This window comes from Pleurodeles waltl, chromosome 7 (assembly GCF_031143425.1).
Source record: "Pleurodeles waltl isolate 20211129_DDA chromosome 7, aPleWal1.hap1.20221129, whole genome shotgun sequence".
NCBI lineage: Eukaryota > Metazoa > Chordata > Amphibia > Caudata > Salamandridae > Pleurodeles > Pleurodeles waltl.
This window is the reverse complement of record NC_090446.1, coordinates 1,388,325,842-1,388,352,343: the sequence shown is the minus strand read 5'-3', so window position 1 is coordinate 1,388,352,343 and position 26,502 is coordinate 1,388,325,842. Positions and strand designations below refer to the sequence as shown.

Genomic DNA, 26,502 nt, shown 5'->3' with positions numbered 1-26,502 from the left:
TGTCTGAGAGTATGGCCATCTGTAGCATGCTGAAGTTGTTGCCTAAGTGGACTTGATGCATGTGTAAATTGTTAGAATGCACACTATTTTTCGGAATGCTTTAATTTGAATTAACGTTGAGTTGCAGAGTTGAGTACCCTAGTGGTGCGTTGCAGAGTCGTGTACCGTAATGTTGTGTTGCAGGGCTGTGTACCCTAGTGTTGCAGGGCTGAGTACCCTAGTGTTGCGAGGCAGGGTTGTATACTGTATTGTTGCGTTAAAGGGTTGAGTACCCTAGTATGCATTGCAGGGTTGTGTATCAAAATGTTGTGTTGCAGGGCCGTGCACCCTAGTGTTGCAGGGCTGTGTACCCTAACTTTGTGAGGCAGTGTTGTGTACCCTAGTGTTGGATTGCAGAATTGTGCACCCTAATGTGCGTTGAAGGATTGAGTACCATAACGTGCATTGCAGAGTCATGTACCCTAGTGTTGTGTTGCAGGGGTGAGTACCCAAGTGTTTCATTACACGGTTGAGTATCCTAGTGATGCGCTGCAGGAGGGGGTGCGTGTGGTGTTGATCAGTATGTTACACCTCCTTGTTATAGTGTGTGCAAAAGGGGGGCAGTGCATTTGAATTGCATTATGTGATTATTACTGTATCTGATATTTTAGGACTGTTTATCATTTTTTTCCATCTTTAGTCCTTTTTAATTACTGATTTGTTCAGTTTGAATTTGTGCTACCATCTATTGTCCTTATGTTAAAGGATGATGTTATTTCCATCGTTTATTTTCTCTACAGAGAGGAGATGTGTTGTGACTTGAATTGTTGCTATGCATTCTCTCCTTAGTTGCTAGTACTCTGCTGCTGAGACAGTGTGTGAGGAGGTCACGGAGTATTGATGAGTGCCTGGTTGGTGTGAATGGTCAGTTGGTGAGAGTGGGCTGCGCTGCTAATGGTGGGGCATTACCTGTAACCTATAACTAAGCTGATTAAACCAACATCTTGCAACCTACAAAAGATCAATCTTTAATTATAACACATTCCTTAAGAATATTTGCATTTTCCAGATGAAGGGTTTTTGTAGTATTTTTATGGGGCACAATGACTTGTGCAGTACATACTGTGAACTGAGTCGGCTATATAAGTCTGAACGGTTTGAAGGTTATAGGTCTATGCCTATTATGGAGCACGATCAGGAGCTGTGTGGCTGGTGCTCACTGACAGAATATCGATAACAATAATATTGTGTGGACAGAATATTGTGTCGAAAATATTGAGGACCAAACTATTGATAAGGTAAGTGCAAAAAGGAAAGTACAGATTTACTATTCTAAACTCCACATCTACATACCTGGATGATACTTATCTTCAAGGTACATATATGAGGCGTCATAGTGACCTTCATATTCTTGACACAATATTTTGTCCACACAGGCTATTTTTTCAGATATTTTGTCCAAACACTGTGGCTGAAAGCAGTGAGAGTTTTTCAGAGTGCCTATTGCTGGGTCAAATTAAGGTGTTCAGACCAATCCTTTGCCTCCTTGCGGAGCCCATCCAACTCTTGGCCTCTCTGCAGAGTGCACAGAGTAATGTTCAGAAATGTGCCAATTGTAAATTCAATTTTATATGACTGTATGTGAAGCTGCTGAATCATTGACAGCACAAACAGAACATGGTGTCTTTACAAGTGAGGAGAAAGAGAAGGGGTGTGGTGTGGTGATGGGTGGGTGTGGTGACTGAGGCAATAGAAGGGAGTACATGTAGGACAGAGTGAAAAGACCACAATGAAGAGGGAAGAGATGACATATAATGTATGCAGATGGAGGGTTTCGGAAACATGCAAAGAAAAAGAGGGTGTAAGGAGCAAACAGAACTGTAGATAACTAGTGTGAATGGGAGAGTGGGCAGTCAGATTGAGAAACTGTGAAGGCCACGAGCCTTCCATAGATCTCAGTAAACTTTAATTCACAGAAACGTTTTCAATTCTAATTAGTCACAACAAAATAGTTATCACTATTTTAACGGATACAATTAACAAGCATTGGCAACGCCAATGAGTCTGATTTGTTTTAGTCAAGCTCATATGTTGTGATATATCTATATACAATAATAATAGAAAACACACAGAAAAACATTCAAATACTCTGTATTTCTTTGATTTATTTGCAACAAAGTATCCTCCAAAGTGTCACACATTTCACAGCAGAGTGTCACTCACATGCACCCTGATACCACAAAAATGTTACACATTAGCAAGTTGAAAACTTGGCAGCTGGACTCTGCAAGGTGGCCGCCTGTACGCCAGTCCGTTTTCTATCTCCATCGTACCTTCGATAGAAGCTCTTCTTTAGTTACGGATTTGGGTGATAACTTGACTGTGCTGTAGAACCTGCAGTGTCAATCAGACTTCTCATCTTGCATTCTTACCCTTTTGCCCCGCCCTCTTTCGCACGCACACCTCAACTCCGCCCCCTGCCCTGGGCAAACTTTAGTCCCGCCTTATCCCAGGCTCCGCCCCCTCGTCGTTTGCAGAACTTTCAGGGTCCGCAGAGCCAGCAGTCTGCTGCAGAACTCGGGGAGGGGAGTCGAGGAGGGAAGGACCGGGCCTGGCCGGGGCAGAGCAAAGGATAACTTGGTGAGGAGGTAGATATGCCCCACGGTGCGAGGGCGGTAAAGTCTCCCCTGTCCGTCTAAGGAAGGAACAAATATCCTCCGGGGGAGGGCCGTTTTTCCTGGAGCGGGCATCCGGGGCATCCGGGGGGCATACAAACGGTAAGGTCCCGGTGTGCATTCAAGAAACAGAAATTGTTGCAGCCTGTAACTTGAGGTCGTGTCGCAGAATACGCTGCTAACGCTCCAGTTAGAGTTCTAATTATTTCTCAGCTCAGTAAGGATGGAAGGCCGAGTCAGCCTCCCCAAGGTTCGAGCCCGTGCTCGCTTAGGCTTCCCTGATGGCGCCGCTTATTAGAACAAGAAATACCGCTCATCTCCGGGCAGACACGTAGCCCACTGCGCCCTCGCCACTTAAGTGGGCAGAAGGGAATGCTCAGGCTGGAGGCGTGTAACTCCCACCTCACCCTTTGGGTGCACTCAGAGGTGCTGCACGGCATTCGTCCTGTGAGCCGGAACTAGGTGGTCTTCCCTGGGGCAGAGGAAGAGGGCTGGAGATCCATCGGAATGGGCACTGAAGATTCCATAAGTCAGCATGGGGGCCCAAAGTGAATATGTAATAGGATCCCCAGAGGACAGACCACAACAAGAACCTCAAAACGTAGCAATGTTTTTATGGAGGAGGTATTCCAAATTCTAGGATTGGAGCAAGGTATCCCGAAGCCCCACCAAGGGCTGGGTTGGGAATTCCAAACGCCCGAGCAAAGGAAGCAGGAGCCAACAGGGCCAATCCAGAGATTCTGTTGGGAAAGCCAATGACACGTCTTTTAATTTGAAGGGACTCTTAAAATGCTGTTTCTTTCATACCGCATCCTCAGAACTTTGTCAGGACTGGCTTTTCGTTCTCTTTGTGGTAGGCTGATGCTGTGGAGAGTGTTTCCGGAGAACATTGCTCCTTCAGCCAGATCCCTGCGAGGAAAGATTGCATTCCAGGGCCGGAAAGGCGCATCTCCGATAAAGACAAACCATTTTGATGTGGGAAATAGAAAAGATTGGATTCCAAGCGAAAGAGTGGATTTGTATAAGAAAAGAACAGCTTCCTGGTGTGGATCGTAGCTTGAAAAGGGTAAGATTTTTAGAGGGATCAAAACATTTCTGTAGTCCTGTGTTTTTCCCACCCTTGGCCATTAATGCTGCATCTGTATATGTGCTGAAATGTTTTATATAGCACTGACTTATCGCGTTCGATTGTTTTATGTACAATGGCATTTGTCCAGGCTGCTACCAATTTTTTTGGGGGGTTTGTTTGGATTAACCTTTCGCAGATCAGATTAGATCATGTTAAGAGCAATCAATGTATGCAGTACACAATTAAGGCCCATGTTGTGAAGTTAATGGCTTGCATGGTCATTTCAGGATGGGCTTTCCGTGTCTTTGCAATAAAGTTATGTTGTAGCTGGAAGCATGTTTACACACTGGAACCTAGGGTACTCGATCGCGAAAGTGCTGGCAGTTGTGGCAGCACCAGTTTCAATGCCACAAGGCCCTGAATTACCATACTTGGGTGCCTGGCTTGTAAAGGCAATCACCAGCGAAGGACCTGTATGACTTGGGCTCTATCATCAACGCACAAAGATCACACCTCATGCCGCCACAGAGGTTGACCTTCGTAGGTGCAGTGCTGGACAGAACCCGAAGGATTGCTCCTCTTCCTAGAGGACCATGAAACTTCGGAAGATGTTACTGGCTTAAACACATCTCATGTTCCTACAGGTGCAGTGGCCGCTTGGCCTTCTGCAGATGAGGGATCACCAGTGCTTTAAATGGAAAAATAGAAGTGCAGGTACTCTGTACCAGAGTACCTGCTTGTTTCTGAGAAGTGCCGGTACTCTCCAATTAAAAGTATTACGTTTTTCTTGAGATATGCCGGTACTCTCCCTTGCAAAATAAAAAAGTGCCGGTACTCAGTACCGGAGAGTACCGGCCCATTTAAAGCACTGGGGATCACAAGTAGTGCCTGTGATAACAGGTGCCCCAGCATGAACGGTACATCTTGGTATAGGCGCAGATATTCAACTCTGTTCCCTCAGATGTGCACTGGTGGCTGGGTGGCTGCAGTCTCGAGATAGATCATCCATGCACCCCTGTCCAGGTTACCTTGATAACGGATGCCTCTTCGCTGGGCTGGGTGCCCATCTGGACAACGTAATGGCACTTGCCTTTCTATGGTCTGCTTCAGAGCGGCATCTATGCATAAATGTGCTGGAAACAGGCGGCCTGCCATGCCATAAAGGCATTTGCCCCTTCTGTCCCAGAGAGCACCATTAAGATTTTGTCGGGCAACAGCAACACTGTCCATTACATCAACAGGAAGGGAGGTAGTGAGTGAGGTTAATTAACTCTGTGTCGAGAGTTGTTTTGCCTGTGGCAGTGGGTGCCATGGTGGGGAATTTTTTCAGTACTGACCCATTTGGCAGGTTCCCCTTCTTTTTATTTTTATTTTATTTTTTACACATCTCTTTTATTATTTTCTGCACATCAAACGATAACATCTACAATTGTCATGATACCAAATATAACATATATCTTAAGTAAATAACAATAACAACTCAGGTCTTATCTCCATTTACTTTGCACATTTTACATCTTGCAGTTAAATCACTCGCTCTCTTCAGTATCATTCTTAGCAGGTGACTTATACTAACTTGTTTTCCCATGTGTTACTTAGTTGCATCGGGGGGCCCGGGTCAGGGGACACTTATTGATTTTGTTTGTGCTTGTTCCACTAATGTATATTATGGCCATGTGGAGAATTTTCTTTCATGTGTGATTGTACATAGCCTATGTCCTATATGTTTTTCTAAATCTCTGTCAGTTTTCATGGTGGACGCTCATCGTTTTTGGCCTCCAGTTTGGCCACAAATGTTTCCCAAGCTTCGGACCCAGTGTGTTTCTGACCTTCGTCTAGCATTTTCCGTAGTACCTGATACTATGTGCGTGCCCAGCGTAATGTCGAGGCTCGCCATGTTTTCAAATCCGGTGGTTTAGAGGCTTTCCAGTTCATAGCGATTAACCTTTTATACATTACAAGCGCTAGATCTGCAAACCTATGTATGTGTTTTTGCTTCTTATCCCTCTTCCTGATTCCAAGCAGACAGGAGCTAGGATCCAGTGTGAATACAAGGTCTGTAATTGCTGATGTATCAGTCACTACCGCTTGCCGTGTCGAATCCAGAGAGCCACACTCCCAGACTGGGGGTTTCTTGACACATTGCGAGTATGGCTTACTGCTTGAGCCCACTCTTCTGCCACCAATTGGTCCGGTAGTACTGTATTCCATCTAGTTCTAGCATTTTCTAGTCCGTTTACCGGGAATGTATGCAGGGCTTTATACGTGTTTGTTATGACTTTGATATCGTATGTTAGCATGTGGTGCAATAAAGAGGACGTATTAGGTTCCTGATCCCCTGACACTCTGGCAGGTTCCCTTAACATGAAAGTAGACACTCTTAGTCACCTTTTGCTGGAAGAACCACAAATTAGAACTTTATCCTGAAGGGACAGAAGTGATGTTCGCCATCAGATTGAGGTGTCCATACTTGAATCGCTTTACCACAGATCAGAACAGGAAGTATCCTCCTTCTGGGCCATACACTTTCCTTTAGTCTAGATGGTACCTTGTACACATTTTTAAAGGATCAGCTTCCATCAAATATCCCCTCACAGGTGCTGGAGGAGCTGGCTCAACTTATCCTTATCAGTTAGATTTCGCAAGGAAGATCTTGTATGCTGATCTTGCAGACATCATCTTAACTGCCTGAAAATGAAATCCTTTTTTAGGGGCGAGCGCAAAGTGCTCCATCCACTGTAGTAATCTCTCTTTATGCTTCCAACCATGCCCATGTCACGTCAGTCACTTTCATTGGTTCGTGGGCTTGCCTTTTAAAATCTGCTTGTTTTTATTTGTGAAAGGCAGGCATACGTCATGCCTTTTCCGGTGTTTAACCCACCTACACAGCACAGGTAAACAATTGCAAACATACGAGGCTCAATGTTTTCAGCATGATTTCTGGACTACTTTATCTGTTTATTTTCCACGCCGCGCAATCGCGCTAGGGTTTACATATCGTGCTCTGTTTTTCCGTTTTCAATTTCAGCACGATCATGCTGTATTTTACATAGCGCGATCTCACTGCATTTTTTTTATTCTCTTTTAATTTGTGTGACAAGAAAAGTCTAGTTAGGAGTTCACAATGCTAATAGCTCTAACTTGAGCAAATGCAAGACCCGTTGCATTGAAAATGCTTGTTGCTAGCTTCTGGATACAAATTGTCCTGCGGTGGGAGTCAGAAGGCCTGAGGTCCTACAAATCACTTTTCTGTTTTTCTGTATTTCACACACTCTGTTGCACAGCAGGCATTGACAGTGGCTACAGTTTGGGATTACTTGGCTTCCTGTCAGCTTTTATGTGTATCCGTGATGAGCCATCATTGTTTAGCTCTGCTGGTGAGTTTTCTGAAAGAGACTTTGTAATGTTTGATGATAAAAACAGTTTTGATCCAATTATGGTATTAATGCGTACCCCGTTGATGATGTCAGAGTCAAGTTAAGTGACAATGTTGGTGTGAACACATGACTATATTGATCTTTACTAGTTGGTTATTGGTAAAGGGTGGTTATGAGGAGAATACTCTGTACATACAATTACTGGAGCTTTCTGGCCAAGGTTAGTGTGATGAAATGAGCACCGTAGAGACAGTGACTGACGCCCGTTGCTGGTTAGCGTACATTACAAGTACACTGTACATAGTCTTAATTTTCTGGACTAAAGAGTTTGGATGGTGTTGAGATTTGACAGGGTTGGGCCTTATGTAATTATTTAGAAACCCATCTGAAGTAGTTTCAACTCTTTTCCTGGTAGGGCATCCTGTTTGATTAGAATTCCGTAAAGCCTCCAAGACCTGGCTTTTCGAATGAGCAGCTGAGACCTGCCAGCGCCTGAATACCCTCAAGGGTGATTAGTCACACTTTACAAATCCAGTTTGATTGATTGATTGCTCCTGGGTGGTGTTAAATTCCTATACATTTGGCACCCAGTGGGTTAGGATCACTCATTGTAATCCCGCCCACCATTGTAAACAATGGACTCCCTTTAAAGTGGTTCAGTATCTGAGTGGGGCTTGGATACTGCAGGATGCTGTACTTGAGTGTGTGGGTCTCGCCTCTCCTAGGTGCGGATTAGTTCTTCACGCCCTTTGATGGTCCCTGAGTGGGTTTCCCTTTGATTGAGTCTTCCCTCCTGGAATGGATTTCCATGTCTTTGGCTGCTTTTTGGGTGGAATTCATCTTTTGTGGAGAGCGTTTCTGAAGAGGAGCTCTAGTCCCATAGCTGGGTGTCTTCTGGTTGGCCTTAGGCCTGGTTGCTTGGGATGTGAGGATTGGATTTCCTGACTCTAGTGCTGAGTTTTGAATCTTTTGGCTTTGACTTATGGCTGATGAAATGGTGGTCACAAGTGTGTGGCGTATAGTTGAGACTCTTTAGCTTTGTCTTGTTTTTGTGGACTCTGATGTGGTTGTTTCTGTAAAATGCTACAGCTGTGCTTTCAAACCCCAGTAAAGATGGGAAGTCCTCCCTAGGATATATTTGTGCTGTGCCCTTTTATTTGGGTTCCAGGCAGCAGCCAAACAGGATTCAGTGAAGAAAAGGGAGGGAGTAAGAGCATGTATCAGACGCTGGGAGGAAACTACTATGGGTGCCCATAACAAACATTTTAATTCATGTGTTTGTCTTTCAAGTACTCTTATGCACCAGGTGCTTCTGGAAGATATAAGACTACCCCTCCATCAGCTTTCTTGGAGGTTTTGTGCATGCACACCCATTCCAGTCGCCTTGTAAGGGAAGTAGGACGTTCTGCATCTGGCCGTACAAAACAAGGAATGATCTGCCACCTATTTCACATTACTCAGGAACTGTTCCCCGGGTGTTTTTTCAGGGTGGGCGGGCCCCAGCACCTCGAGACTACCAAAGGTGTAGTGTGCTGTACAAAAGTCAGTCAGTCGTTCCTGGTCTATGGTGCCAGCAGGTCTAGCTTCAGGGACCCACACAGTCACCATGTTCCTCAGTGAAGTGAAACTGCAGCTGTGGTTGAGCAGTCATTCTGAGAGTGCTTTGTTCCTTCCCTGTTGTTCCTCAATTACTCAGTATATATAATACTTCCTGATTTGACCTCTTGCATCTTGAGCCTGTGGCTTTGGGTGGTAGGTGAAGAGATAAGCAACCCCATGCTCCACAAACCACTATGTACGTGAGCCTATTGCGGATTATTAGGCAATCAGAACTCAGCAACACAAGTTAATAACACTTAACAACAAACCAGTCCCCAGCCAGTGGTTTCGCAATGAAAAAGTACTTCTTTTCACAGACAGCAAGTTCAGCAAAACAGTTTACAAAGGTGCACAATGAAAATCCAATCTCTGTAGTGCCTTGTGAACCAGAGATCTATGGAAAAAGGTATTTCTCAAGGTTAAATATTGCAAAACCCCTTCCTAGGGAGTTATGTTACATGTTGTGTTATGGTCATTTGAAAAGTGCACTATCACCCTGGTGCTGAGCAGGTGTGTATGCCTAGCCCTGCATAGGGTATATTGGTTAATTGAAAAGCCAGATCTTAAGCTTCTTGCAGAATTCCAGAAGAGAGGAGGAAGCTCTGATGTGGGGTGGGAGGTTGTTCCACACTTTACGAGCGATATAAGAGAGATCCCGTCCTCCTGATTTAGTTCTGTGTATGCATGGGATTTGTGTGAGTAGGGGCCATCATAGCAGCGGTGTCTGGGTGGTTAGCGAAAGCCAATGGGACTTTTCCGGTAGATGGGGCCTAAGTTGTGTTGTGCCTTGAACATGTGTGTGTGAGGGTTTGGAATGAGCGCTTGGAGCAGTTTGACGATCTCCCTCAACATATTGAGAATGGCTTTATTGTCTATTTTGTTACATATTTGGACTATTCACTGTACTTTGATTGCTTTTGGGGATCTTCAGTTTTTATTTTACTTAACTCTAGCTGGTTACAACTATGCTTTTTTTCTTTCCCTTTCCCTTTCACGCCTTGGATTGTGGTTTCTATCACACACACACACAACAGACTATGGGAGTGGTTCAATTTAAAATAGTCATATTCAATATTGAACTGTGTATTAACTATTGTTCTAACCCTTATTATTCCTATTGGCGTAATAACTGCCAGAGACAAAACACGTGTTGGCTAGTGCATGGTGGAAAGAGCAGAGATTCATGGGTTGCTGGTTTATGAATAAAGAACACAAGAAGACTGAATGCAAAGGAATTGGGTATTTGGTGTTGGAGTGCTCAATATTTCTTTCATCTATCTGGACTTTGTTCTCACGGGGGAGGAATTGATAGCTTTTCAACAGCTTCGAGCATCCGCCTATTATACCAAGGACTTAATGGGGTATTTGATACAAAGTGTGTGTGCACCAGGTAACCCCGCTGCCAATTTTCTTGAACATGTCCAGTTTGCTGTCTTTTTGTCGTAGTTGTTGGGTGAGGATCTGAATTCAGCTGGCCACCAGTTGGATTCTCATGGCAAGGTGTTTGTCACCCGATTCCTGTGTTATTTTGGCCCCGTGTTCAACAGTGCAGAGTCAAATTGCATGGTATTTGAGCCTATATTAACTATGGCCCAGTGTTATTGTATGATGGTCATGAGCACCAGGACTGTCATGAACCCCTCCATCAACCCCCTTCAATCACATCCGTCTACAGTAACCTTCGTAGGCGACCATGCAGTGTGAAAGAGCTGCCACGGGTAAGCTTCACCAGTGTGTTTAGCTGCACCTGGGGATTGTGCAGCGTATGTACCAATAATGTTCCAGGGAAGATTTCTGAAGCTCCTTCACAGCTTGCAGAGTTACTCTGGCCCTTCCCACCAGGTTTGCAATGCTCTGCAGTTGGGGCGGCAAGAGCAGTCATGGGAGCCTGTGGGGGACTGTAGTCCTGCTCAGTAATTGCACACTGGGATTCTCGGGCCTGTGAAGTTATTTCAAGAAATTAAGATTTCAGGGAACAGTAAAGCATTTACTTTTTCCAGCACCTGATGATCACGTGCATTTTTCAGCAATTTGGGGACTCCTCTAGGGCACAGTAGCGGCAGAGGCAGGGAGTTCACAAGAGGACTCATCAGGCACTGATACTTACAGAGGGCTCGATCCATTGGAAATGGTAATAGTTGTTCTAAGTTCTGAAGTGCTCCCATCAATTCTCAGAGCAGACGTCTCTTTCAGTTCCCATCTGGTAGTGGAGCTAGCAATCAGATGGTAGCTTTCAGTTCAGAAATGTTTCCACCCGCACTGCTGTTTGGCTTATCTCTGGTCTATGAGCAAGGCTGGTCCAGTTTGCAGGTCAAACTGTCTAGTATTTAGCCACACAGCTGATCAGTCTGCTGTCTGAATTTGAGGGCAGGGGGTTCTTCTATTCAAACTGTGCATGTCCACTGCAAGATCAGATCATGTCAGGGATCTGAATGCTTGGGGGCTTGCCTGGAAATGGTTTGAACCAATCCAACTTATTTTGTTTATGCAAGTCAGATAACCCATCCACATCTTTAGAGAGAAACCCCTTACACCCACGGATACTGGTGACCTTCTACAGTCGGTCTCTGGGGAATGGAAAAGTAATGTTCCAGTGGTCAAAAAATGACCCGAGGGGAACCTCATCCAAGGCCCTCCATTTTCTCATTGGAACCCTGACAATGGAGTTCAAATTGGATTTGCTTCTGTACCTAGTGAAACATACACCACGCATACAGTGAAAATATATTTTTCACCCTGATGAAAGTGAAAAACCCAGAGGGGCTGACATAACCTTTTAAACATGCCTCATCCCTCTGCTAGGATTAACATTGCCACTGCCACAGTCCCATAATGCCCTGTGACAGTAGTCACTGTCAGTGCGGTGTGCCCCCTTTTGGTGCTTCTCCCGCTTTACCCGCCAAATTGTTGGGTCTCACTAAACACATGGTTATGTTCACTTAGGTAACAATCAAAAAAACGTAACAAAAACTAGGACAGTCATAGGGAAGAGAAGGTTTCCCTCCTGTGCTATGCACAGTACATTTCGAGCTTCGCAATGCCAAATGGTAAGGACACAATGCAGCTGGACACTTCTGTGTGTCTTGGGATTGGTAGTAGGAGAAGCAATCTCTTGGAGCAGGTGCTCAGGCAGCAATGCAGAAAGAACCCTGATCCAAACGGACCACGCTGAAACTGGTTCCAGGCTGAGAGCAATGGAACACAAACATTTGCAATGCAATGGGTCTCGCGTTTGCTCGAGTTAAAGCAATTAGCGTTGTAAACTTCTAACTGGACTTTTCTTGCCACATAATGTGAAAATAAAAATTAAAACGTTTCACATAAGCAAGCCAATGGCCGCCATTAGCGCAAAGGAGACACAAAAGGAAACAGAAGTTATCTTGCAGTGAACGTATCGGCAAGGCAAAAGTGCAATTATCCATGTAGCTGGCAAAATGCAAATATCCAGGGTCGATGCCATGCAAAGCACTCCAATACTGCCCGGCGAGATCACTATGCCACAATATAGAGAGAAAAAGAAGTCCTGAAACCATACGGAAAACATCAAGCATCGTATGTTTTCAGTAGTTGGCCGGTGAGCTAGAGGAGGGCTAAACACCGGAAAAAGCATGACGTATGCATGCATTTCACTAATTAAATCAAGTGAATTTTAAAAGACAAGCCCACAAACCAACCAGACCGATGGCGTGACATAGGCATGGTTAAAAGCCCCCAGAGCTATTACACCAGGGACAGAGCGCTTTGCGCTCAACCCTAAAAAGGAATTTGACAGCACAACACAGACAATAGGAATTTGACTGACGGCACGGAGAGAATAGGGACCAGACTAGGAGCCAAGAGAATTTTTGCACAGATTTGTAGTGCAGAAAGAAATAGAACTCGGGCTTGCAACAACGAGAAGGAAAAAAAAAAGGACTGACCGACAGTGGACTGATGATCAGGTCTCAGACCGGCATCACAGATAGGCGGCTAGTTTAGTGTGCAGTCCATGTAGATTAGAGACCAGACTTACAACACAAGAGAGGAGAGATCAGACTGTACAAAGGAAGAACCATGCACTCAAAGTCGAGGGACCAGACTGGCTGCTACATGTACAACAAAAACCAGCCTGTTCGATAAGAGGAGAAAGAAACTAGTATCAGGCTAGCTGTGTAGAGAGTATCAGGGCTCAAACGCTCAAACTGTTGCACTAACAAAATGAGGGTTCCAACATACAGACCAGAAAAGCACAAGACACAGTTGGACAGTACAAGAAAAAACAAGGCTGGAATCGCTGGTAAAGTTAGGGCTCAGAGCAGCAGAGCAAATAGTCCTCCAGCACTGCAAGTGCTGAAAGAAACCAAGCTCCGACTGACAGCGTGGGGAAATCTGGGCTCAGAGTGGCAGTGCAGGAAGAATTAGATCTCAGAGTGGCAAAGCTGGAAGAAATAAAGCTGAGTGGCAGAGCCAAAAGAATTAGGGGTCATCCTGGAAGTGCCAAAAGAAATAAGACTGAGGATGGCAGCACAGGAGAACTAAGTTTCAGAGTGGCAGCGCAGGAATAGCAGAGTGTTGTAAGGATCATGTCTTCCAGCACAGAAACACCTTTTCCATTTCAGTTTGAAGACATGTCTTATTAAACATGTAACAAGTGATGAATTGATATTTCGTCAAATGCACGTTCCTGGCATGTGCTTTTATTCTGTAAATGTGTAATGAATGTCTGATAAGCAATATCATTCAAAAATACATTCAGTAATTATTCAGTGATTATTTAGCATAGAAATTATTCCAGGAATGTCAGAAATCGTATGTCTGTTTCCCTCCATAATTCTATTATTTTATCTATTTTAATCACTTGCTTTTAGGCTTCCTTCTTTGTGTTCTAGGTTCCTAAACACATATAGGTAAAGTTTCATTTTAGCTATAGTATCCATTTTAATTAGCCTGTCCAGCTTGTTGACCTTTGGCCTTGCGTCCCTCCTAGGTAAAGGAGGTCGCCACTCTAGACCATGGAGGCTGCCATCTTTGACAATAGAGGCTCCAATTTTCCTCAAATCATGCAGAATCATCAACATCAACAATGTCTGCCTTTGATGCAGATGTTGTCTGTACCTATTTGTCTAAAAACTCTGAAAGTTTCAAGTCATTCAGATATAGACATCAATAAAATCCCCAGTGCAACATCCGTCTGAGAGAGGTGCCCTTTTCAAGGTCAAATAACAACCAAAACCCAAATAATGTAGTCTATATGGAGGATTTTTTACCTTATTAATACATCCACTGCTGTGTATGATTGTCAAAATGTTCCTACGGTGACATTGCAAATTCCATCTTAGATGAGATATAATATATAAGGACTAGCACTTGACCACTTAGGAGAGAAACTTCACCCAGGTCACAGGCGCAGATCCAGATGTGCACGGCACCAGATTCCATCTCGACCGAAGAAGCCTCTAAAGAGACTCCCCAAGGCTCTGAAAAGCATTCCACTCTGTCTTCACCAACTGGCGCTAGGATTGTGTTCTCTGGTAGACCCATTATCCTGACCGGGTGTTCAAAATAGCTGACAAGCGATTTCAAACTGGCAACAAACCCTGTTGTCCAGGTATGTGTACTGCCTCCGAAACTCAGGTTGATTATTCTTCTGCTAGAACTAATATAGTGCCTAGAGATAGCACAGTGGGGATGTAAGGGCTCTAAATTGTGATGTTACGATTTTCTCTATTTTCATTGTTATTGAGAAACATATTCTGATTCTAGTGATATTGAGTGTGCAAATCATTAATAAACAATTGTGTGGATTACCGCTGAACCATGTTAGTAACCCAAAAGCATTGACGCCACCTGATTTATGTACTGGGTGGGGTTCTACTGAGCTGCAATAACCTGTCTTTCACATTTATCATTGGGGCGTTGGACTAAGTTCCTCTGTGTCACCCAGGGGTGTGAAAACAGACCTTGTAGAGCTGGGCCAGTGACTCAGTTTACACAGCAGGAGCAAGAGGAATGAAGGCTCACGGTGGCAGAACAGGAAGAATTATGGCTCACACTGGAAGTGCAGGAAGAATCAAGGCTTTGTTACAGATGTACGTTCTTTCATCCAGAGCACGTCCATGTTTTAGTGTGCTACCTAGCGGCAGACGTGCTTTTACATTTCAGCAAGGGTATGAAGTGCCATAAGTGTAGAGTAACAGGGTATAGGCTGGCATTGCAGAATGAATCCAGGCTCGAAACCGCAGCACTCAACAATGTTCATAATAAAGATGTCCTCCAGTTGATTTGGTTGTAGTGGATTCCTTTAATTAGTAGCCAAGGGGGTCAAAACAAGAGATCGATTGAGCATTGATCCCTAAATACAGCCAAGTAGTCATTTGAGCATAGTTCCATATACACAGCCAACACGTGTTTCATCACAACAGGACTTTTTCAAGGCTGCAAAATATACATAGAGATGTAGTTGGCCAGTCCAATAAAAAATCAAAATAGAGGATGATAGCAAAGTGGTTGCACGTGTGAATTCACCTAATAAGGCATGCATCCATAATCAAGTGAAGGACGGTTGGTTGACGTGCCCGTGCAAATCTGCACAAAGTGGCTTAGTATAAGGCAATCTAATCAGATTAACCTGTGTAAATTAGCAAGAGCCACCTCGGAGCGTGCCCACCACATAGCAATAGTGGTCCAACCGCCATGCAAAAGCTGGCAGAAAGGGGACTTGTAATCCCCAGGGCAGCGCTGACCTGGCAGATTGCGACCCCTGACACCAGCAGGCTGTTGACAGGCGGAAACCTGGTGGTGCCGGCGGTCTGACCGTGGCGGTTTCGCCACGGTCGTAATGTTGCAACCGGTCCGCTGCTTTGATGGCAGTATGACCACGACCGTGACCCTGGCGGCCTGGTGACTGCCAGGGTCCAAATGAGATCCATAGTTTCTGTAGGAAAAGCGTTTTTTGTTTTGCCAATATCTTTGCCGCTGTTAAACGAATCTTCACGAAATTTTCAAAACTAGTTTGCCACTCACTTCAGCTGCTGTCTTGAAAGTTTCGGGATGATTCGTCAAGTGGGGGGCAAGAAGAAGGGAGGCTTCCCAAAACACTCTTTCACCATGCAATTTCCCATAGGTATTTTAGACACAATTACAGGCCCAACCGCTGGACGGAATTACACCAAATTTGTCAGAAAGGTAGCTCTTGGTCCAAAAAGCGACCTCTTTGGTATTTGGTGTAAATCCATTCAGTAGTTTTTAAGATATTCAAAAAACTAATTATTTATATCTAGAGTTCCGAAACCCTTTGCAAATCTTCCCGATCTCATGCAGAACTCAGAATGGCTTCCAACACTTCAACTATGAAGTGGTGGCAGCTATTTTGAGACTCTGACTCAGCTGAGGCCCAAACAAAAAGATTTTTTTTTAAAAGGGGGGCAGGTTAGGAATACTCTGACCCCCTAGCCTTGGTACTGAGTTCCCCCTGGAAGCCTGCCAGGGCAAAAAAGCATTTTATTTTGAATATCAACCAAAAATCGCAGCAAATACACAAATTTGGAGAATAAAAAAAAAGCACTGTCTCCCGCACTTGTTTATAATATAGCCTCCGGGTGGGCCAGGTCCTGGGGACATGTGGACATATAAAAAAAAAAAAAGGGAGTGGGATGCATGGGGCTCTCCTCCTAGGGCTCCTTTGAGCCCTGTGACCACCATTTCTCCGGGGCCTTAAAAAAAGAAATGGAGGGGGCGTGCGGATCCCCCTCCCCACCCGGGGCCTGGAAACGCCCCATGAAGTAATGCCTCCACCAGGCTAAGCAAAAAAAAAAAAATTGTTGGGAGGGAGGCTATGCATTAAGTAAAAGAGGGGGTTGGGCCAGGTGGCCCCTCCCCCAGGCTGTATATGGCCCCAGAGACCACCACCCTCCCAGGGCCGGCCCATCCGAATTAAAGGAGGATGAGCGTGCAACCCCCCCTTTTGGAGATATTAATGCCCCTGACCACCTCCCTGGGCTGGCTCCTGCTATCTCCCGAGGTGTTTGATGTGACACCTCTCGCCATGCGAGAGCAAGCACTAACTCCACTCACGGCAAGTGGGAGCTGTCAAACTGCTCCCACATGCTGGGAGCAGAATTTTGATCTGTTTCCCTGCCTGCTGCCATGCGGTCCGGGAAACTGATAAAAGATTGCTCCTACACACAGAGAGTTGCATATTTAGCAGTTCCCTGTGTGCAGGATCATTGCTGCCTCTTGCAGGAGGTGGGAAGGCGACTGGGGCCCGGGGGCTTTCAGGCTTCTCCTGCAACCCCCATCATTGTAAACTGGGTGCCACTCTGGTACACAGGGGTATGGTCTCCTTGGGGCCTAAATCGGCATGGGGAGAGGGGAGACCCTAGTAGAATTATTTATTTTATAGACCCCGGGATGTGGGTGGAAGGGTCAGACCCCCAACCCCCCAAAAGTATATTTCACAATTTAACCCCAGGGAGGTGGTGGTTCTCTGGGCATGGTAAAGGCCCAGGATGGGGTTCAAAAGAGCCCAATGGAGGGGGCTGTGCTGCCCCTCTCCAATATTGTGATAAAGTCCTGGGGAGGTCCCCGGGACACAAGGGAGCCTATGAGAGGGCCCCATGTACCCCCATCCTTTTACTACCACATGCTCCCCGGACCTGGCCCACCAGGGTGCTATACAGAACAAGCGGGGGAGACCACGCTTGTTTTTTTGTTTTTAGGTCGAGCGTAAGCGTTCGACCTGGTATATACTTTCAAGTATACTTCTACTGTGAGCTTAAAGCGATGTTTATTTGTTGGTTGCAGAGTCCTTTAAAAAATCCTTGCTCATTAGTGGTCAGTTCTGCCTCTTCGTTCCTCATTTTTCTTGTTTGAGAGCAGTGACCAACTAGTGTCTAAATATGCTTTGTTATGTTTGGTCTTTGCGGGACTTTTTATTTTTTTTCCTTTGGCTATCTACTCGTGTTTGGCAAAGCTGCCCTTTTTGTTTGCAGAGCATTTTTAGCTCTGTTTACCCCCGCTGTAACGTTGCTCCAGGAAATCAGTCTGTAGATTGCTATCTTGGTTACTTTTGCTGATGATTGGATTTGTAGTGTACAGCGATTTTATAAAGTTTAACTTTTTCCGTGTGGGATGTGTTGGCTTTATTTTAGATCAAAACGCGTCACAAAGGGTGAAAGCAGAAAGCCGCGAGAGTGAGCTTGAAGTGTCCAGGCGTAGCTGTAAATGGATTAAAGAGGCCTGAGATCGCTTCAGGATTGCACTGCCTCGGTATTGTGTGCTCGTACATTTAATTGCAGCATTCGCAAATTTCAGAGGAGAGTTTTCAGCACCGGCACGTTTTTATTTACAAATTAAGCATTGCAAAAAATGCAAGCCTAATATTGACCCTGCTGAAAGTGACATTTAAATAGAAAAAAATAAGCCTTCTTGTTACTGCTTGTTCCATTGGTATTTATTTCCCTTTTCATCCTCTTTGTTTACGGTGCTTATTTTCGCTGAATATTTTTGTGTCTCAGAGCGATTTTACTGCATAGTTTTATTCATTTATAGCGTTAGCCTTTAGCTCATTGAGCTACGTTGTTTAATACGTAATTATATTGCTCGCACATTTTTTTTTTTTTTGTGCTACTGTTCTTAAAAGTAATTGGAAAAAGTTTTGCATTGCTGACGTCACCCTCAAATCTAGTGATTTTACCACATTGTTATTACTATTTATAGCCTATTTATTAATGGAAATTACAGAAGGTGCCCTTTATTTGTAAGGCAGTATTGACTATAGAATATGAATAAAAGATGTGGAATTATACAAACCGGTACAAGATCACACACCTTTTTACATTATAGTAAAATAAATGCAGTTTAAATTAGAATGATAGCAACATTTTACATTGTTGCCTCTGATAGAAAAATAATGGAAGTATTTTAGTTATATACTGGGCCACTGGAATTATATGGCAAAAAATAATTAGTAATATGGTAGACAAATTTATGTGGCAATAAAAGGCATTTACAACACAAATAGCTTTAACTCTCCCAAATGTGAGACCTATTGCATTGAAAATGCTTGTTTAATGTTTGCTGTGTGTGTGTGTGTGTGTGTGTATATATATATATATATATATATATATATATATATTAATATATGTGATTTATTGAGATTGATCATGGTTATGTGGCACTAGCAAAACAAAAGCAACTTCGTACTTATTAAAACTCTTCGCCCTAACCCATTCCTTAAGGTAAAAGGAATCTTCAGCTCACTTCCTCAGCAACTGCACTCCAGAGATGTGCAACATAATATTAAACATTTCCCAAACAATAGCTGATATAATTATATTCTTCTCCATGCCTGCATCAGAATTCCAGAGGAAATTCTTCAAATTGATACATGGGTTATATGGTAGAAAGTTTCATTCACAATACACTAATCCGCGTTTACGCCCTGGCACAGTGTGCTCTGCAGAAACCGCGACAGCGAAGACTTGCAGTGGGCCTTTGATTGCGATGGGAATGGAAGGAGCAAAATGAAGAGGACACCAGAAACCACATCCATTCTGTTAAAATTGAGTCTCGCACAGAAATGTTACCTATTTTACATTAATGACCACTCTTCCAACCCACCTAATATAATAATTTCAAGTGCGTTCTTATTAATTAATCTGTTACGACCTTATGCATCATTAAAATCACCTATCCCCACAAGTAGTTTGTCATCTGACTTTGCACAAGTAAAAAAAAGTTTACCATGACTAGTTCATATTGTTGTTTTGTTTCTTTGCATTCTGCTACTTCCAAGAGGACAGTATGAAATTGCAAAAAAAGCATACATTTAAAAAAGAAAAAAAAAGCAAATGTTATTTTCTGTAACCTACAGCTATTGCCAGCACACCATTATAGGCTGTATTCCTTTCACATACCGAAGTCTAAATTATATTGGCAGCTTTGTAAAATTTGAAAAGAACAGCATCAGTTAGTGGATTCGTTTTTGTCTCCCTGGGACACATACACTAGACATCAAGGCATTGAGGAGTGGGGAGCTGGGCTGCCACCAGCCACCCCCAGCCCTCCATTTTGCACTACTTAAAGCCGGGTGCCTGACAGAAGAGTTGTTCCTGCCTCCAGCTTTTGCCTACGGTCTAACCAAATCTATTGTATGCACTGTCTGATGAAAAGTAAGTGCAAGGGAATAGCAGAAGAGGGAGGAAGTCACAAGGACACAAAACTATTTCTGTCTGGCAGCTGTTGCCCAAGCGCCCATCGGTGCCTGACTGCTTAGGTGACCACACAGCTGACCCATGCCTGTGGCTTGTCTTTTTTGGCAGGGATCTAAGAACATAAAGCTCGTTCTCTACTTAAGTGCACCCTCTGGACTTTGTTTTTTTTTACTTGGCCCATGTATGGAATACGTTCAGATGTATGGGCAGAACGTTCCACAGACTGGGGCTCTAGGAAGTAAAGTTCTGCCTTCTCTGGTGGTAAGGCTAAAGTGAGATGGATGAGTAGTTTTTTTTTTTATACTGAGCTGTTGAAGTATCTTTGGGGAAGATGCACCCACATTTGTTGATTACCCCAGCATTAATTGGAGCACAGCTTTTGTGATTTTGAATCTACGCCTCCTCTGACATAACCTTTGGCAAGCTTACACAAGGTGTATTCTTGCGAGAGCAGCAGATTAGCATTTCGGCCAGACTCAGCATCTCCCAGGCCTATGCTTAATTGTTATCACTCTAGCATAATCTTTTGTAGATCCGAATTACCAGGCTACTCAAAGGTGACATAATTTCCTTACGCCTATGCTAACCACATCTTCTGTTGCAGGGGCTTGGTTCAAGCACAAGTGTCCTGTGGTATCTGTGAAACCAGTTGTGTGCTGCACAATCTATTGTAGGAAAGTTCTTTGAGTGGCCTGCAGAAACTGGACAGTTGCGAGGTAGAGGTATGCAAGGTCATTCATACTTGCGAGCATATGTTGAAACTGAGGATTTTACGATAGAAAGCAATGCAAAAGTCCTTATTTTTTTTAGCAGATGCTCACTATTTGGCCACTCTTCTAGCCAGGCTTCCGCCATCGTGAAGACCTTAATTTGTTGGTCTCCATGCATTCACTGAAGTTGTTTCCTGGAAGGCACGTACCTTGGATGTGTTCTGTGATGCTGGTGTGCTCTCGGAGGAATGGTAATTCGTCTTGTCCAAGCTGTGATGATAAGATTCTCATTTTCACGCCTTTGCTGGCGCTTTTTATTTAATGAGTTACTTGAGGTTTTTCGGTGAGCGACCTGTTATTTTTTATTAGGTTGGTATATTTTGTATCTTCTCTTCAACTGGTTCACCAGCATTTCAGGTGGCTCGTTGTTTTTTTGGATAACATTTTTGTTTAATGTTGTAAAGTCATTATTTAATGTGTTAATTGGGTTTCTGTGTCCTCGATAGATTTTCTGCTTATGTCTTTGGTGGATGGTGTCTGGGTTGTGAAGGTATCTCTCTGAGATAATGGTTTTGGCTTGACTTTTTAATTTTAATGAATATGCTTTTATTTACTGGGATACAAAGCACCAGGTTTGTGACAGCAGTACTTATCTTAAGGTCCTGGGTCTCATTTTGTTTATCATGTTGTATGTATTTAAATGCAAGTATATGGGTTCTTTAGTATATAGTCGGGTAGGAATGCTGCACAGGTGTGCAATACATGTTAGAGTAGACCACATTCAGCCATGCAGGTCTTTAAGCCCATGCTCCTATATTCTGTTTGCGTTTCTGAATATGGGAAGCTGCTGTAGTTGAGTGTAGGTAGTGAAGGAGACTGATCAAATACAATACTGGACCATAACGTGCAGACTGTGTGTACCCACACTTTGTTTCATAACGTTAATTGATTTGTGCATTATTGCTACACTCATGTACTGTGAATCTCTTGATACACCTGAGGGCACTTGATACAGTTAACCACGACCAAGCTACTGTTTCAGTCGCACTATAATAAGGTTCTTATGGAAAAGTAGTCCATACCAGGGTTGAAAGTGGGCTGCATCAGTGGTGGGAAGGGACCCTGGTAGTCCAAGAAACCTATTCAGAATGGGCAATTGCAAATTAAGCACTTCAAATGAGTATTCCTTGTTATTGTTATGTTTTAGTATTTAAGTTTATTTAGTTACTTGACGCAAATAAAAACGCTTTCAGGGTACTACTGAAAGAGAGGTTTAGGCTCCACCCACCTGTTGGTTTTCCTTAGTGCATGGTTTGATTGGGCTGAATTTGTATGCTAAAAAATAAAGCGCTTGTATTGCACTTTTTGGCTTGTGCCAAATCTTATACTTGATACAGCAGGGCTGGGTTGGTTATTGTGGCAAGTCAATAATCATGGCTATAGGCCTGATCTGTTTATTATGAAATGTCATGATAAAGACACAATAGGCTTGGTTTATTTTTTTGTGAAAATATGTTAAAGACTATAGGCATTTACTTGTGGATTGTTATTTCTCCATAATAAAGCTTGCATATTGGTATTTTGTTAGATATAGTGCTTAATTTCAGTTGGTGGTTGCTAGGTTGGGGCCACCAGCACTCCTTTTTGGAGATGAGCACTGATTTCTCCTGAACAGACCTTTCCTGAGAGCAAGCAATGGGAAAAACACTTAGAGGAGAAAGGAGGAGGAAGAGAAAGATAGAAAACCCTTCACAAAGGGAGAAAGGAGGCGCCTGCAAGTGTGAGATGAAGGGGAAGTGGTTGTCTAGTGGTGGATTAAAAAGGCGTGAGATGGACTGACGTTTAAGTAGCCACAGCATCCAATGCATTAATATTTAATAGCACTGTCCATCACAGCTTTGGGCACCAACACTTATTTGTTTTTACAAATTAAGCATTGGTTACATAGAATCTTATAGTTTTCCGTTATGGTGTTGGCCACCCAGTGTGACAAACCATGGTTATAGAAGGTTTGCTTTGCGAGAATCTGTTAGGCCATCTTAGGAACTATAGTATTTTGTTTAGCGAATTGTAAATTTATTTACCGTGCTAATTTTATGACTGTGAGTGTGGTGATTGCCTCGTGGAAAAACATGTTAAAAACTGTAGGACTGTGTTGATTATAGTAACAATAGCAAAAGGATGATGGACGGAGTGCTGACAATGCAAACACTCGCCCCCCAGTCACAGATCTGGGTTTAATCCATCGTTCTTTTGCTCACCATGCCACCCCAATTTGGACCCAGCCGTATGCAAATCAGTCTTGACCCTGTTCCTCATGGGAACAGTCCAGCCTGAACTGCCAGGCCAGGTCCTCCCTGGACCTGAAGCAAGCATCCTGGGACCGGTTTCAGGTTATCACCCTTCTTCAGCCAGGCTAGCTTGATTCCAGTGGCTCAGTGAGCAAGGGACCCACGTCTGGGCATACCCTTCCCACTTGGGGCAACTTTAGCAACACAAAAGGAGTTTGTGTTGCTAAAGAATATAGTAACAAGCCTGTTTGTTACAGACTAAACCTGTCTGATTCCATCGGTCTGGGTATGCGTACTATTGAACAATATAACAAAAGAAGTTGGTCTAGTTCAATGGTTCCTAACCTTTTGACTTCTTTGGACCCCACTGAATCATTATTGGAATCCAGGGACCCCACTGAGTCATTAACGGAAACCAGTGATGCCAGAGTAAGCAATTTTGATGATGTGAACCTCAAAGAAGTACACAAACAAGCTTTCATCAAATACACAAAAGTTGAAATATTTTATTCAGTTCACAAAAATATAAAAAATCTACTTTTTAATTTTAATAGGTAGGCCAAGACTTTTCTAAATTCAACAGAGGCCACCCATGATCTACTCTATATTATGTTTGATGCATTTGCACTACTCCTACGAATCTGAGACCAACTTAATTTTAGCCTTCAATTACAAAATCATTCACACGTACTTAACATTTTAAGTTTCAATGTTACATGTTGCGTCTTTTTTTACATACACTTCATTCATCTATGGATATTATTTAATTTTCTAAGCAGTCATCGAACCCCTGAGTAGGCTTTGCGGATGGCCAGGAGTTCCTGGACCACAGGTTATAAACCACTAGTATAGTTTATTATTTGTGAAAAGCATATGTTTGAGCCAGTAAGCCTTTAACAGTTGGTTGTTATCACATAGTGTTACAGGCTATCGACTGCTATTTTGTTACATATCATTTCAGAGATGCATTGTGGGGAGAGAAGATTTGCAGTATAGTGTCCATGTCAGACTGTTTTAGGAGAGATAGTATTTTACTTCGCTAACTATAATTTTGTATACGCTTGTACTTTTATGGCTGTATGCTGGACGCCGGCCTTCTGGAGCGCTCACACCCCGTAAAATGGGTTTGAGTTGGTTATCGTGACAGGTGAATAATTAACAGCTATAGGCTTGATTGGTCTTCAGGAAAATGTTATACCAATGCCTTTGGTTATTACACAGGCAGTAGGCCAAATCATATGGTAAAGCCAACAGGCATGCAACAGTGGGCTGTTATCACAGTATGTTACAGGCCATAAAAAAGTATTTGGTTACGTGTAATTTCACAGATTACCATAATGGAGAGGGTTTTGATTACGGTAATGGAGAGGGTTTTGATTACGGTAATGGAGAGGTTTTGATTACGGTAATGGAGAGGGTTTTGATGCTGGTCACCCACCAGGATCGGATTGGCCTATAGAACAATCGGACGTACACAGTACTCTATACGCGATATGTGAGGAAAATGCTTGTGCAGTGCATGAAGATAAAAAGGTGAATACATATACAGCGCCTGGATACTCTCACGGATGACAAACGGAGCTCTACAAATCCACATTACAATACATTTTTGAACATATACAATAATTTTCAAAACTTTACAGCCTGCCATATATTTGAAAGTAAAATCTTTCATGGGTGGGCTTCGTCCATCTTCACACATCACTTATAAAGCAATAAAGTATTGTGTCAAATAATATTGTGAACCATTGTTGTCTGAGTACAATATACACTGACTACTCGCTAGCCGAGTGGTCCAGACCCACACGCTTTTGTTTCTTTTTAGATGATTTCCATTTTGTACATGATTGATTCTTGCCTTGTCTGTGAAATGTCTTTTGAATGTACAAGGATCTAAAACATCTCCGACATCTCCAACCATCCTATGTAATGCCTGATACCCAGGTTCTGAGGAATACATGGTTACCCCATTAAGATTTAATGTTCATCGTGTTTAGACAGCAGCATGGTTTTTCTTCTTGTATTCTTTTATTTTACCATGCATATGTTGTTGAGATTGTGTGTTGTTTTACTGTGGTAGTGTTAGAGGGACAAAGCAAGTATGTGCCAGTGGATGGATGCATGGATGCATCAGTGCAAAGATGAGTGACAAAGTGCATGTATCAAGGCTTATTGAGTGCCTAAATCCATCAGTGAGATAAAATGCCCATTTGATCAGCATTTCCAGAACTTGTTGAGTTTACTTTGGCCTTCTTAAACGTTTAGAAGTCTCAAGTTAACGTTTTTAGTTGTATGTATTAATTTGTTGAGCACACATTACAAACTGCTCTGCCTCTTTCCATTTTAGGAGGTACATTTCCCAAACTCAGTAGTAATCATTTTTCGCCTTCGGAAGGATGAAAAGCAGAGCCAGCTTTATGCTAGTGACTGCCACTTAGCCTTTTGAGCTGCCTCTCCAGTCTGCCTTATTTCCCTGAGTTTTGTGGCTTAAGTCCCTGCTTGAGTTGTGTATTCGTTCACCCCCCACCAGGCGGTCAGGTGGATGCCACTAGTAGATAGGTGTTGGCAGTGCTTAACGCAGCTGTTTGGAATGAGGTGTTCCTGGTAAACAAAAGTAGGAGAGTTACATGAGGGTATCTAACCGATGCTAGGCATTGGTATGTCTATCCAAACTGAAAATAGAAGCAAATGTGTGCCATTTATAGCAGAGTGCAGCTGTGTGCATAAAACCCTAGCAGCTGGGCATCCAGGGCGGTTTAGACAAGCTTCCTTTTCCTTTTTTAAATGTTTTTATTGGCACATCTTCTCGACACACTTGTACATGTATTAATATTTTCTTAGGTGAAAGGCAGGGAAACACGCAAGATATTTCTAGTACTACACGTGTCAAACGCGTGGGTTTGAAATCCAAAAGTGAGGGGTACTTTTAAATGGATACACAAGGTTAGTGCTAGGTGTATTGAATGGAAACACAAGGTTTGTAGTCCGGGTTGGAGTTCATAAAGAGTACGAGACAGTGTGAACTGAAAGCCTTTGTACAGCTGTTGGCATAAAGTTTCACTACACTTTTGTTTTTCTTCTCACTTACGGTACTTCCTTGGACTGGCGACCCGCGGCAAAAAACTAGATTGGTGCAGAGGTAAGTATTCTGCTTGAAAATGAAACATTTCTTACCCTTTCCTTTATTTATTATCCTTACTTAAATGAACTATCTTTAAGGGAAGCACCCTTTTGATAAAAAAAACAAAAAAACCTTTTAACCTAAAGCTTCCCACTTTGGTTGGATTGAGAGAACACATGTAAGAGAACCACAGAAAAAGGTTCATTCCTATTACAGAGAGGATGCACCACGCTTTCTTTCTCAACTTAATCAAAAGAAAAAAATAATAGGCTATCTTGTTAAGTGTTCTCACTAGAGCACAGAAAGCAATAGAAACCTCCAGATGAAACAACAAGAAAAAGAAAGAGAGACAAAAACATATTGACGTCTCCCTATCACCAACACCAGATGTAGACTACAGCACCCGTGCCTGCTCAAAGTCCCTCCTCCCCGTGTGGCCCACCCCATGTCTCCATCCATGTGTATGCCGGCCAACCTGTGAAACCCACG

The 26,502-nt window shown here is 43.3% G+C and overlaps 1 protein-coding gene across 3 annotated transcripts in view; it reads left to right on the top strand.

Annotated features, from left to right (window-relative positions):
* The window catches only part of BCL2L12 (BCL2 like 12), a 100,526-nt gene that overhangs the window by 25,660 nt on the left and 48,364 nt on the right, over window positions 1-26,502 (top strand). Inside the window, exons 1-2 of one of the 3 annotated variants that reach the window (XM_069200958.1) lie at window positions 2,501-2,619; window positions 3,512-3,720. The exons of 1 other annotated variant lie outside the window; for it this stretch is intronic. The gene's annotated coding sequence lies outside the window, so the exon portion shown is untranslated. Of the gene's footprint in view, window positions 1-2,494; window positions 3,721-26,502 lie in introns of those variants that run through there. One more of the 3 variants, XM_069200957.1, reaches the window with a different exon arrangement.